The sequence below is a fragment of the Dermacentor silvarum genome, chromosome 8 (assembly GCF_013339745.2).
Source record: "Dermacentor silvarum isolate Dsil-2018 chromosome 8, BIME_Dsil_1.4, whole genome shotgun sequence".
Lineage (NCBI taxonomy): Eukaryota > Metazoa > Arthropoda > Arachnida > Ixodida > Ixodidae > Dermacentor > Dermacentor silvarum.
The window spans coordinates 145,283,966-145,297,656 of record NC_051161.1 but is presented as its reverse complement, the minus strand read 5'-3'; positions in this window follow the sequence as shown (position 1 = coordinate 145,297,656).

The following is a 13,691-nucleotide window of genomic DNA, read 5'->3' as shown; positions in this document are numbered from 1 at the left end:
TCCACCTACCTGTGTTCCCGGTATCAGCAAGCACGCTGTCGTTTTAACCAGCGTTTCTTATCCACACCAAAATAGAGCTCGTCTTACTCCAAAACTTATATACTTTTACGATCAGGGAAACTACCAGGCAATGAACAGTGAATTAACTGATTTTCTTCCAGCTGTCACAGAGGTTTGCGCAGAAAAAGATGTTAACATTGCTTGGAGCGTACTGAAAGATAAAGTACTTGCACTAATTTCGGAGCACATAATATCAACATTACTAACTGCCAAACGTCGGAAAGATAAACCATGGATAACCCCTGAAATCCGTCAACTCCTTAGAAGAACACGCCGTCTTTTTCAGAACCTCAGAAACAGCAAAATGCCAGTTCCTTCTGAAAAATTATTTTCTGTCCAGCAAACTTGTAAATCGAAAATTAGTGAAGCGAAGCGTCATTTTTTCAGTACTTTAGATGCAAAGATTCGAAACGAGGACAAAATTATATGGAAGCTTGCCAAAAAAACCAGGAAAGAGAAAATTGGTATACAATGCATCACGTCTGACAATGGCACGATAACAAATGATCAATTGATAGCCACTGCTTTCAACGACTATTTCAGGTCTGCCTTTTCTGCTAATTCCGCAATGAACAATATTACTTTACCGGCATGCGCCTCAGTTGTTCAGGAAATGCCCGATATCACTTTATCAATTCATGGTATTTTTCAAATCCTTACCAGCCCAGACACAAACAAAGCGACAGGTCCTGACGGCATACCCAATCGCGTGCTGAAAGAATGTGCTAGCTCTCTTAGTAATCTTCTTTTCACAATGTATATGACGTCACTATCTGAAGGAATCATGCCGGACGAATGGAAATTTGCTCATGTGGTTCCTGTCCATAAGAAAAGACACAAAAAAAAATAACTTTGAACAATACCCCCCAATTTCTCTCCTATGTGGCGCTTCGAAAATTATGGAACACATCCTATACAGCAACCTAATAAGGCACCTGAATTCGCTAAACTTTTTTATGCAGAACAGCATGGTTTTCGCGTCGGATTTTCATGTGATACACAGTTAACGGATTTTTATTTTGACTTAACAACTGCATTAGATCAAGGTACTAGCATTGACTGCTTGTTTTTAGATTTCAAAAAAGCATTTGATCGGGTACGACATGATTGTATAACACAAACTTCAGCATTTAAAAACTCCCGCTGACCTAATGAACTGGTTAAAAAACTACTTCGTAATTCGCAGACAGATAACAGTGGTAAATGGATGTTGCTCATCAGCTATTCCAGTCACATCCGGAGTACAGCAGGGGTCTGTTTTGGGCCCGTTATTATTTCTTATGTTAATTAACGATAATGCTAAAAATATCCATGGAACCTACGATTGTACGCAGATGACTGCGTTGTTTACCGCTCAATAAACAATCCAAGTGACATCGAAATTATTCAACAGGACCTTATTAAAATTTCGAACTGGTGTGCTACTTGGTGCATGACACTAAATGAATCAAAATGCGACTACGTGGGCTTTTCTAGGAAAAAAAACTCATGATTCCCATTCTTACCGAGTGAACAATTCAACCTTTCCGAGCGTAACAGGGGCCAAGTACCTCGGCGTTCACTTCTCAAGCGATCGTACTTGGCAGGGTCACATTGGCGAGATTGCCGCGAAAGGGAATAACACACTAATGTTCCTGGCTCGAAATTTTCACCCCTGTCCTCTGGCAACTAAGAAGTTATTATACACGACATACGTAAGGCCTATTCTTGAGTATGCGTGCACGATATGGGACCCTTATCAGGACAACCTTAAATACAGCCTAGAGCGCGTACAAAACCGAGTGACACACTTTATCAGGGGGAAGTATCGCATATCTAGTAGCGTCACAGAAATTAAAATACGCCTAGAGGTTTCGACGCTAGCCGAACCGCAGCGTTGCTTGCGTCTCAAATTTTTGCGTAAGATCTTTTACAGCAATACTGGCAATAATAAATCAAAATACATGCTTAACCTACATTACCTATCCCATCGCCGTGAACACACATTAAAAGTAAGGCCAATGAAGTCAAGAACGAACTTGTTAAAGTATTCTTTTTTCCCAAAAACCTTCAATGAATGGAATCCTCTGCCTGAGGACACCGTTTCTAAAACATCAAATTCAGCCTTTTTCAATGAACTGCTTGAAATGTGATCAGTTCGTGTGTGTTGATGTTATTTTTTTTTCGCGTTTGCTCGCCTATTGTATATTTATGAGAGCGTACATGTGCGTATATGTGTTTATATTATAAGGATGTTTATTGGACGACACTTGAAGTAGCGCAAGGGCGACTGTCCAAAAAGCGCAGCATGGACTCTCAGCACGAGCGGCGCTCGAGAGCCGAAGAAAACGACCCACTAAAAGGTACCGGAGAAGGAGACCCACTTCAAGGCGCTGGAGCGGACGACCCACTTCAGGGTTCCAACGCTTCGCTACAATTACCCCGGGTGTGAAAGGGAGCCGCCCGGCGACTTAACAGGTTGTCACCATGAGTGGGTCATGGTATATCTTGAGGCGCTCCACATTGACGATGACGCGCCCTCGACGGCGCATGTCCGGAGATGGTTCAATGGGTTCGATGAGGTAACTTACTGGGGACGTGCGTTCGACGACACGATAGGGGTCTTCGTATTTGGGCATTAGTTTCGAAGAGAGTCCAGTTGCGGTGGTAGCGACTGAGAGCCAGACGAGCGCCCCAGGGAAAAACGTGGGCGCAGAAGTGGTGGTGTCACCGCGAATGCGCTTCTGCCGCTCTTGTTCATTAGTGGTAAAGGTCCGGACAAGGTCGCGAGGCTCTTCAGCATGTCTTGCTGTGGCAGATATAGGCGTATACTCAGACGTGTCTGGCTTGTATGGAAGGATCGTGTCGATCGTGTGCGACGGGTGGCGGCCGTACAATAAGAAGAACGGTGAGAAGCCAGTAGTACTCTGTGGGGCGGTATTGTAGGCGTAGGTGACGAAGGGCAGAATGGCATCCCAATTTGTGTGGTCGGCTGCGATGTACATTGAGAGCATGTCGCCGAGCGTGCGGTTAAATCGCTCTGTGAGACCATTTGTCTGTGGATGGTAAGCAGTAGTTTTTCGGTGAATGACGTGACACTCTTTGAGAATGGCTTCGACGACTTCCGACAAGAAGACACGGCCTCGATCGCTGAGTAGCTCCTGGGGTGGACCGTGACGCAGTATGAATCGGTGGAGCAGGAAGGAGGCAACATCTCGTGCTGTAGCCGCTGGAAGGGCAGCGGTTTGGTCAACGTGAGCTGGTCAACAGCCACGATGGCCCAGCGGTTACCAGCCGACGTCAGAGGAAGAGGTCCGTATAAATCGATGCCAACGCGCCCAAACGGCCGGTTAGGACAAGGTAAAGGTTGTAGAGCTGTTGGCGAGAGGTTCGGCGAAGATTTCCGGCGCTGACAATCGAGGCAGGAGCGAAGAAATTTTTGCACGTACCGGTACATTCCCTGCCAAAAGTACCGTTGTCAAATTCGGTGGTAAGTTTTGTATACACCAGAGTATGCACACTGCGGATCAGAGTGGAACGATTCGCATATTTGAGAACGGAGACTGCGGGGTACTACCAGTAAGCACTGGCGGCCGTCGGCGCTGTAATTGCGTCGGTGAAGTAGCTCGTCGCGAACGGCGAAATGGCGGGCTTGACGACGCAACGCGCGAGTGGGTGGTGTTGCCGACGGATCAGTGAGCAAGCCTATCAGCGAGACAATCCATTGGTCCTTGCGCTGTTCTGTAGCGATGGTGTGAAGGTCGATGGAAGAAACGGCCAGCTGAGTTCCTGAGCAGCGGGCGTTGTCGTCGGGTAAGGGGGAGCGCGAGAGGGCGTCGGCATGTTGGCGTCCGTTGCGATAGAGCACGCGGATGTCGTAGTCATGCAGACGAGAGAGAGAAACTACTTTAAGTGAAAACATTTCACTGAGGGATGGTGGTCAGGCGGTGCCTGGCCGCCACCTCCTCGGCTCGTTGAATGGCCCGGAGTTGCACGTCGAGGCTAGAGTTCCGGAGCCCTTTATCCCACGCTTCGGGCGAGGGAGTGGTCAGGAGATCAGGCGGAGGTGGGTCCTCGCTGCAGTCCCAGAGTATGTGGTCAAGGGTGGCGGTCATGCCGCACTGCGAACAGTGTGGGCTAAAGAGGTCGGGGTATATGTGACTGTATATTTGCGAGCAAGGGAACGAATGGGTCTGAAGGCGGCGCCAAACGATTTGCTGGGGTTTCGTGAGTTTGGAGTGCGGTGGCGGTTTTGTTTGGCGAGCGAGGCGGTAGTGTTGCGCGATTTCGTGATACGAGGTGAGAGGCTCGCCGGGGCCCTCCTCGGTATCCGTGGCACTGCCCGCCTCTCGGTTGACGAATCCTCGAGCTTGCCGGTGGGCGGCCTCGTTTCCCGGGTTGCCCGCGTGTGCAGGGACCCAAACTAGCGAGATGGGTGGGGGGTCCTCGTCGTCAGACTGACGAGCGGGGGGGGGGGGGGGGGGTTGAAGAAGGCGTAGGGTGGCAGGGGTGACGGTGCCGCGAGCAAAGTGCAATATGGTGGTTTTCGAATCGCTAAGTATTGTAGTGTAACCGGCAGATGCCGCAAGCGCGATAGCCGCTGCTTCGGCTTCGGCGGGGTTTAGGGCGCGGACGGAGCCGGCGATGCGTAAGGCAGTGGCTGTGTCTGAGGGAGTGCGGATAGCCATAACGCTGAGAGCGTACGCTTTCGACTGCGAAGTGTAACGGGCCGCATCTACATATGCGGCCTCTGTGCTTGAGGTGTAGGTCTCGTGCAGGGCCTGGGCCCTCGCCTGTCGACGCCCGCCGTGGTGACCGTCAGCATGTTTTTTGGTAGTGGTTTGACTATAAAGCGTTGTCGTATAGGAGAAGGTAGGCAGATCGGGTCTTGGCCAGAGGGCGATGCAGTGAGGCCGATGCGATCGAGGATCCACCGGCCGGTCTTGCTTCCGCGAAGACGTTGTATTTGGGCAGTGCGATGTGCCTTAATCAATTCGTCGAGGATGTTGTGAAGACCGAGGCTCAGGAGATGTGTCGTGGAAATGGTGGGGGCAAGGCCTAGAGCTAGCTTGTAGACCTTGCGAATGAGTCGTTCGACTCTGTCCTTTTCGGTGCGTAAAAGGCGGAGGTACGGTAGGGCGTAGGTGATGCGCGATATCACGAAGGCGTGAATGAGTTTGAGAAGTTCCTTTTCGCGCATGCCTTGCCGGCGGGCAGACACGCGTGCGATGAGACGGGCCGTCTGTGTGACCGCAACGGTCAGCCGGTCGAGCGTCGTGTTGTTGTATTGGCCTGCTTGGACGTGAAGACCGAGGGTAAGACCGAGGAAGACCGTGAAGACCGAGAGTAAGTCGCGTGTGGTTCACTTGCGGTAAGGCCGTGCCATTTACGTAGACTTGGATGGTCGGTAAAGGGGGGTGTTTGATCTTGCGGCGGTCGGGAGGTCTAAGCAGCAAGAGTTCAGATTTGCTCTCCGAAAATTTGAGGCCTGCCTGCGTTGCGTGGTGAACGATGGCGTCGGCGGCACGTTGAAGGGTCTCTTCAATCAGGCCGTCCGAGCCCGTGGCCGTCCACAGTTTAATATCGTCGGCATAGATGCTGTGGCGTAAGCCGGGGATCTCGTCGAGTGAGGCAGGAAGTGTACTCATGACCAGATTGAAAAGAAATGGGGAGAGGACTGCCCCTTGAGGGGTGCCTCTGTCCCCGAGGTTCATTCGTGCGGACGTGAGGCCGCCGGCCAGTGAGAGCTCTACCGTTCGGTTTGAGAGAAAGTCACATAGGTAATTGTACATGCGCTCGCACGGATGTATGGCGGCAAGGTTCGAGGCAATAGCCGCGTGTTGCACCGTATCGAAGGCCTTGTGGAGGTCGATGCCGAGCAGGGCGCGGGTTCCCGCGTGAGGCGGTGTCCGAAGTAGGTCGTGATGTATTTGGACGAGTGCGTCTTGCGTGGAAAGATGGGCACGGAACCCCAGCATCGTCGGTGGAAACAGGTCGTTCTCTTCCGCGTAAGTTTGCAGTCTGGCGAGGACTACGTGTTCGATCAATTTGCCGAGGCACGAGGTGAGCGAGATGGGACGTAAGTTGGCGATATCCATCTTTTTGCCCGGTTTCGGGATGAACACGAGTTTCGCGTGTTTCCATTGTTGAGGTAGTTTGCCCGAATGCAAGCACTCGTTTGCATATTGCGTGAGTGCGACAACCGATTTGTTGTCGAAGTTTCTTAGTACTTTGTTTGTAACGCCGTCGGGACCGGGCGCCGAGGTCGTGCGAAGTTTGAGAAGAGCCGCATACATTTCGGCCTTCGTAAAATCGGCGTCAAGCGTGGGGCTTGGATCGCCATTGTAAGGGGGCAACGGTGGTGGCGGTGTATTCGGTGGGGCAAGGCCCACGTAGCGGTCGGATAGCTCGTCGAGTAAGTCGGCGTCCGTTCCCGGGTAGTTGTGCAGGAGCTGTTGCAGCTGTTTCTGGGCTGACGACTTTGAAGTGCCGGGATCGAGCAAGTGACGCAGAAGATGCCACGTTTTCTTGCTGCTCATCTGCCCGTTCAGGCCGTCGCACAACTGGCCCCACTGTTGCCGCGCGAGGGCGTGACTGTGGCTTTCGATATCGCGTGCGAGCGCCTCGATGCGGCGGCGCAGCTTCCTGTTGTGTCGTTGCCGTCGCCACCTGCGGAGGAGGCTCGCATGCGCATCCCACATGTGCAGAAGACGAGAGTAAGGCTACGTTCACACTCGGGAAGCGGCAAGCGGGCGGAAAGGCCAAAGCGGCCAAAAAATCTTTTCCGCGCATGTCCAAGTTGTTCACATTTGTTTTGCTATCGCCGCGGCCACCGCTGCCGCTTTCGCCCACATCCATCCAGTCTGCGCACGTTTGTCGGTGTGGTGGCGCTCATTATCGCACCATTTCGAGCGGTATGTTCATTCATTGTCCCACCCGTCATCAAAAGTGTTCATTTCGCGCAACGTTGTGTGTCATCTGCGACCTTCGGTAAATTCCTCGTAGGCGTTCCGTAATTTTCCTCATACGGGCACGGTAGCGCTGAGTCAAAGGTGGGTGCCTAGGCGTGATTATATTTCTTTAATAGCTTTTATTTACAGGTTGTAATAACATTTCATCGTTTCGTATTATTGGCGGCGCCTCCAGTACACCAAAGCTAAAACCCGGGCTGGCCCTTGTGTTGTGGCTCGCCGAAGCCTGCGCGTCCTACGCGAGACCTTTGCTCCCAATCTATTGTCGCGACAAAAAACCACCGCGCAACGAAAAAAGCGCCCTGCGACTTTTTCAACATACCGCGCCCGTGCGAGGAGAATTGCGGAGCGCCAACGAGGAATCTGCCCAACTTTTTTCTGCCACAGAAGTGGGCGAAGAAATTGTTTTTTATACTTCTACCTACTTGTTTCCTAGAAATGGACAATGAATAAACGGAAGGAGCGGACACCTCGGAAGCGGCTGTGGTGGGTTCGCCCAGCTTTGCAAAAGCGCGAGAAGTTGGGTCACCCCAAGGCTTCGTTGCTGCACCTCCGGTTGCGCGACGTTGAATACTATCGCGAGTATTGCTGACAGTACGTTTTAGTACCACTCTTGTTGTAGAGAAGTGGTGGATCTAGATCGCGTCGAGCACCATCGTAGCCTACACTTGTGGTGCCATGTACAATTTTACGACCGGATGTTTACATGCTAGTGGAGCTTCCGGTCGAGCGGAACGACTTTCCGCCGCGATTCCGCCTCGCCATGGCGAAAAAATCGGTCCGAGACCGATTTTGCTTTCCGCCTGGTTTTCCGCCCGCTTCGCCGCCTAGGCGGGCGGATTTTTAGAAGTTTTTGCCGCTTCCGCCTGCTTCGAGACCAAGTGTGAACGTAGCCTAAGTCGTAGGCGAATCGGTGGCGGTCGCTTCTATCTCGCGCGTCATGATGTTCACGTGCTCGTGTAAAGAAGAGATCCAGTCGCGGAGGTCGGTAATGGCGTCCGGGGCTTGCTCTTCGCGCAGATTGCGGAACTTGGGCCATTCCGTGATGCGTGCCGTGGGCTTGGGCCTCTTGCAGACGAATGCCTGCACTGTGGTCGCAAGGATGTAGTGATCGCTGCCCGCAAGTAGGCCCGTGTTCTCCCAGGACGCTCGCGTCACGTTCTTGCAAAACGTGAGGTCTGGCGAGGTGTCGCGGCATACGCTGTTGCCTATTCGGGTGGGCGGCTGTTGCGGGTCGTTTAGCAAAGTAAGGCGCAGATCCTGCATGAGGGACCATAGCTTTTTGCCTCGGGGGTTTGTGTGCATGTAGCCCCAATCAGGGTGGCGTGCGTTGAAATCGCCGAGCACGAGCAGTTGCGCGTCGCCGGCGAGTGCTAGTGTTTTGCGAAAAAGATGAGAGAAATTTTCTACAGCTGCTCGCGGGGAACAATAAACGTTCAGAACGAATAGCGACCGGTCCATGCGTTTTCGTGGTAGGATTTCGACGAGTGTGTGTGGGATGTCTGTGCATTCTATATCGTGCTGTGTGGCCGTGAGGTTGTTGTGTACAAGCGTGGAAGTGCAAGGGGAGCCGTGCGGGTCGAGCTGCTGGTAGGCCGCGTAGCTAGGAAGGGTGGCTGGGGCGGACGTTTCTTGCAACGCGATGACGTCCGGAGTTGATTCAGTGTTTGCCTGCGGATCATTTCGTAATTTCTTTACGAGTTGCTGCAGATGGCTCCGTTTTTTGCGGTACCCCCTGCAGTTCCACTGCCATACGATCAGATTGGTACGAGCCATGATTAATTCATGGGAGTGGCCCCTTGCGGCGTGGAGGGGCGACTGCGCGATGAGGAGCGGTGGCGTCCAAGATGCTTATGAACGCTAGCGAGCGCATTTTCTGTGTATTGCTTAAGAGTGTTGTGCGAAGCGTGCGTGTTGCCGATTCGCTGCTCTAGATTTGCGAAGCGGGCATCTATGGCGTGTTGCATGGTATTCAGACGGGTCTCGAATTTCGCATCCAAGGCGTTAAAGCGGGCTTCGAGCTTTGCGTCGCTGGCTTGAGATGCCTCAGCTACGGCTTTCTTGACTGCCCCTGTAATGGATGCGTCTATTTGAAGCGACTCAGTTGAAGTGGTGGCTTTACGCTTTCCCGCAGCGGCGGCTTGTGGCTGCTGCTGCTGCTGTGGGACGGTGGTTGTTACAGGCGGTTGGGTGAGGGCCCTATTAAATTTGGAGCCGAGCGACTGTATGTGCTGAGTGAGGTTTTCTATTTGGGATAGGAGTGTTGAGATTTGGGACTGCTGCGAGGACAATCGGGCCTTAAGAGAGGTATTCTCTCTGACCAGCTCCCTCACCTGTGTGTCTTGCGACGGGTCCTGTGACGACGACTTGAGCGAGGACGGGGGTCCTTGGGCCCAGGCAACCTTCGTGGGGCCGGACGACGACTGCGACGAGCCCTTGGTCGAATCCATGGAACAGTCGACCGACGTCGAAGCGCCCCGGGAGGACGAGGCCAAGAAGTAGCGGCTGGTTGACGGGGTCCTCGAGCGGGACCTCGAGCGGGACGGAGATCTGTTGGTGGTGCGGGATCTCGAGCGACTGGCCCGTTCTTGCTGCGGCGGTTGGCCGAGAGGCGGGAAAGACTGATCGCGGGACGGCGAGCGGCCGGCTCGTAGGATCGACGGTCGTCGAGGCGATTTAGACCGTTTCGAGTTTGGACTGGATGGCGTTGGCTTCTTCACGAAGCGATATTTACAGTTCGAACTGTTTGTGGTGTGTCCGCCGTTGCAAACAATGCAGTGGGCCTGGCATGTCGGCTGGGCGTCTTGCGGGGCCGGCGGGTGGTCTGCGCCGCAACGGGAACAGCGGTTGCGTCTTGGATGAGGGCACACGTCGGTTCGGTGGCCCACCTTGCGACAATTGAAGCAGGCTTCCACCTTCCGATAGAAAGGGTAGATGCGTATGTGGACGCCGTGGTAAAATATATATCGGGGTAGATGATCCCCGAGCATCGTGACGAGTATGTGACTGGTCCGTCCCATACGGCGGCCGCCCACCACGGGCATATTCGGGTTGCTCTCCTGTAGGTCTTGCAGGATTTCTTCATCGGAAAAATTGTCAAATGCGTGGAACATGATCCCACGAAACGCATCGTCTGGCTGCCGGGCATAAATGTGAATTTCGATGGCCTGGTCCCTGAATTTTAGGGACGTAACTTGGAGGTACGTCTTTGCTTGAGCTGAGTCTTGCACGCTTAGAGTGAAAGTATTGTTGGTAGGGTGGACCCTTACTTGGTCGCGGGACGCCGGCGGTTGGTCCGGTAGCGACGCTGCCTTGAGTAGGGCTTCGTATAGTTGCCAGGGCGGCAGCTTCGTGAGGTCGATTGGGGCTTTGGGCCGTCCCACGATGTGGATGGCATCGGCCGGCATCCTGGGTAAGGGGCTGCGTCGTCGCTGGGGCGGCGGTCGTGGCTTCGGATCGTTGCGAGGTGGCCGCGTTTGCTCGGCGTCCTTCGGGCCCGGCGTGGCTTGGCGAAGCTCGAGCCTTCGCTTCTACTGGGCACGAAAACCGGGCGGCGGCTGCCAAGAGTCGTCCTCCCATTCGTCGCTCGATATCGTGTTTCCTTCTACTACGCACTTCATGTCGGTGGGCGGCCGGGTGCGGTAGGAAAGGCGGGCGGCCGCGAGAGAACACGCAGCCGCGCTAAGCCTAGGCGCGCAACTGCGCTAGGCCCAACCGTCGGGCGGGAAAATGTGGTCGAGGGAAAAAGAAACTCTCACTTGAGTCAGAAAGCACGTGAAATTGATATCCACGGGTTCGGAAACACTTCGCGCACCCACTCGTGCAAAAAGCATTCACCTAGAAGAACATTTACGGCGAGAAAGTCGGAAAATCGCGGAGCTGGATGCGGATGCATCCGTTGGCTCCGAGCGCCGGCAGCGTTCCCCGGGTAGTCAGAAGCTAGGAACGCTAATATGCGTGCGGACAACACTCATGCCAGCGGCAGAAGTCAGTATACGCTGCCCTGGCTCAGGCCGAGGCGATTGAATGGAACGTGATTGTGTGTCCCCTTGGCTTCGTCCCTTCTGCCTCCTGCAGACGAAGTGCCCAACGGGCGAGACGGCCTGAGGGATCCTTCAATGACGACAGCCAGCATAGTGCATGGTGGTCAGTAACGACATCGAACGGGTGACCATACAAATAAGGGCGAAACTTCGTAAGGGCCCAGATGATCGCCAAGCATTCTTTTTCGGAGACGGAGTAGTTGGCCTCGGCTTTAGTAAGCGTACGACTTGGATACGCCACGACAAATTCAGGGAACCCTGGCTTGCGCTGCGCATGGACAGCGCCAAGGCCAACACCGCTAGCGTCCGTGTGTACCTCTGTAGGGGCCGTAGGGTCGTAGTGGCGTAGTATGGGTGGAGACGTCAACAAAGGACGGAGCTTTACGAACGCGTCCTCGCACACTGACGACCACGAGTTGAGGGGCCCCTTACTGCCAAGGAGCTTCGTCAGTGGCGATATAATAGTGGCGAAGTTTCGGATGAAACGTCGAAAGTAGGAACACAGTCCTACGAAACTGCGCAGTTCTTTGACGGACGTAGGTATGGGAAACTCGGCTACGGCCCGAAGCTTGGTTGGATCGGGGAGGATTCCATCCTTGGACACGACGTAGCCCAGCATTGTCAGCTGCCATGCTGCAAATCGGCACTTCTTTAGGTTCAAAATGTAGGCCGGCGTTGCTCAAACGCGTCAAAACATGCCGGAGGCGTTAAAGATGCGTGGAGAAGTCCGGAGCGAAAACGACGACGTCGTCGAGGTAGCACAAGCACGTGTGCTATTTCAGGTTACGCAAGGCGGTATCCATCATGCGCTCGAAGGTCGCGGGCGCATTACACAGTCCGAACGGCATGACGTTCAATTCGTACAAGCCGTCGGGCGTGACGAAGGCTGTCTTCGGTCGAGCGTCCTCAGCGATAGGGACTTGCAAGTTAAGAGATGCGAAGTGCGGAAAAAACGGGAAAATTCCAAAAAACTGGTTTTTTCCGTATTTTTTTAGCATAGTTGGAAAAATTGGCCAAAATTTCCGCGGGGAAAAATGTACAGAAATAAAACTTGGGCAACACCCAGCGTTGAACGTGAAAGGGAAACGCAGAACGCGAAACCGAAACGTGGCACATGATACCGAAACAGCAAACGACGGCTGACCACTCGCCATCGATATCACATAATGTCAGCTCCAGCGTTAGCGTGGCTTCGTCATTCGGGTATAGTGCCTAGAATATAGTGCCTAGAATATAGTGCCTAGAATATACTTGTAAGTATATTCTAGGCACTGTAATTCGGGTGCGGTGTCTCATGTTTTGGTGCCCGTTATTGTACAATTTTGACTTTCCCTCGTGCACTTGTGCAACCTGTGGCGCAAGTCTGCATTTGAAGCCGTGTGGTGGAAGCAGATTCTGCAATGGTACGGCCAATTTAAGACGTGTGGATGCACTTCAGGGTCGGGGAGACATCTTGATCCATGTTTCCATAGTCGAAGCCACGAATAAATAGCCACAGAAGAGACATTTCAATGTTCTTTGTTCTAGCTCCCGTAGCAATTCTAAGAAGCCTCACCCGTCCACAGAGAACTGAACGCGTTCGCGGTGATGCTTCTGGCTTGTCTTAGATTTGTTAAACCCTGCATTCGTTTGTGAAAAGGCAGAAAGCATTTCACTTCTGTTATTTACATAATCAGAGTTACGGCTTTTGACATTTCGCAATAAACTATTGACCGTATGCTCAAGAAACATTGTTCTTTTCCATTTTTTCCAAAATTTCGGAAAAAACGTGAAAAAACAGGGTTTTTTCCGATTGCTCAAGATTTCCGGAAATTTTGCATCTCTATTGCCAGTACCCTCAGCGCAAATCGAACGATGAAAAGAATTCAGCTCCTTGGAGGCTGTCAATCGCTTCGTCTATTCGTGGCAGCGGATAGACGTCCTTGCGGGTGATCTTGTTGAGCCGTCGGTAGTCCACACAGAACCGTACGGAACCGTCCTTCTTCGCAACAAGAACGACCGGAGACGCCCAGGGACTGTTTAATGGTCGAATAACATCCCGTCGAAACATGTCGTCGACTTGCTCGTTAATTACACGACGCTCGGCAGGAGATACGCGATATGGGCTTTGCCGCAGTGGCGGTTGGGAGCCAGTGTCGATGCCATGCGTGACAGTGGACGTGCGGCCCAGGGAAGTCTGCGCCACATCGAAAGATGGGCGAAATTCTTCCAACAGGCACAGAAGCTAGCTGTGAACGCTGAACAGGCGTAAGGTTTTCATCGATGGAGGAGCCAAATACATCTTCGGACGACGAATCAGACTTCGAAACCACACTAAGTGTAGAGGAGCTGGGCCAGTGCGTGTCATCGGGTGCGTCGACAACTTGTGCGTCTTCGAGGGGTTCCACTGTGCCGAGACATTCCCCTCGCAGCAATGTGACAGTATATGGGGATGGATTGCTAACAAAAATAGCGCTGTCACCGTGAGTGAATTGTACTGTCACAAAGGGCACCAACAATCCTTTCTTAGTGCGAACGCGGTCAGATGGCGAAAGGAGTGCAATGGTGTCGCAGAGACCATCGCAGTACACTGACACAGCTGCTGACGCATTTGGAGGCACTTGGGTATCGTCTGTGACGAGTATCTTGTTCGAAAGTG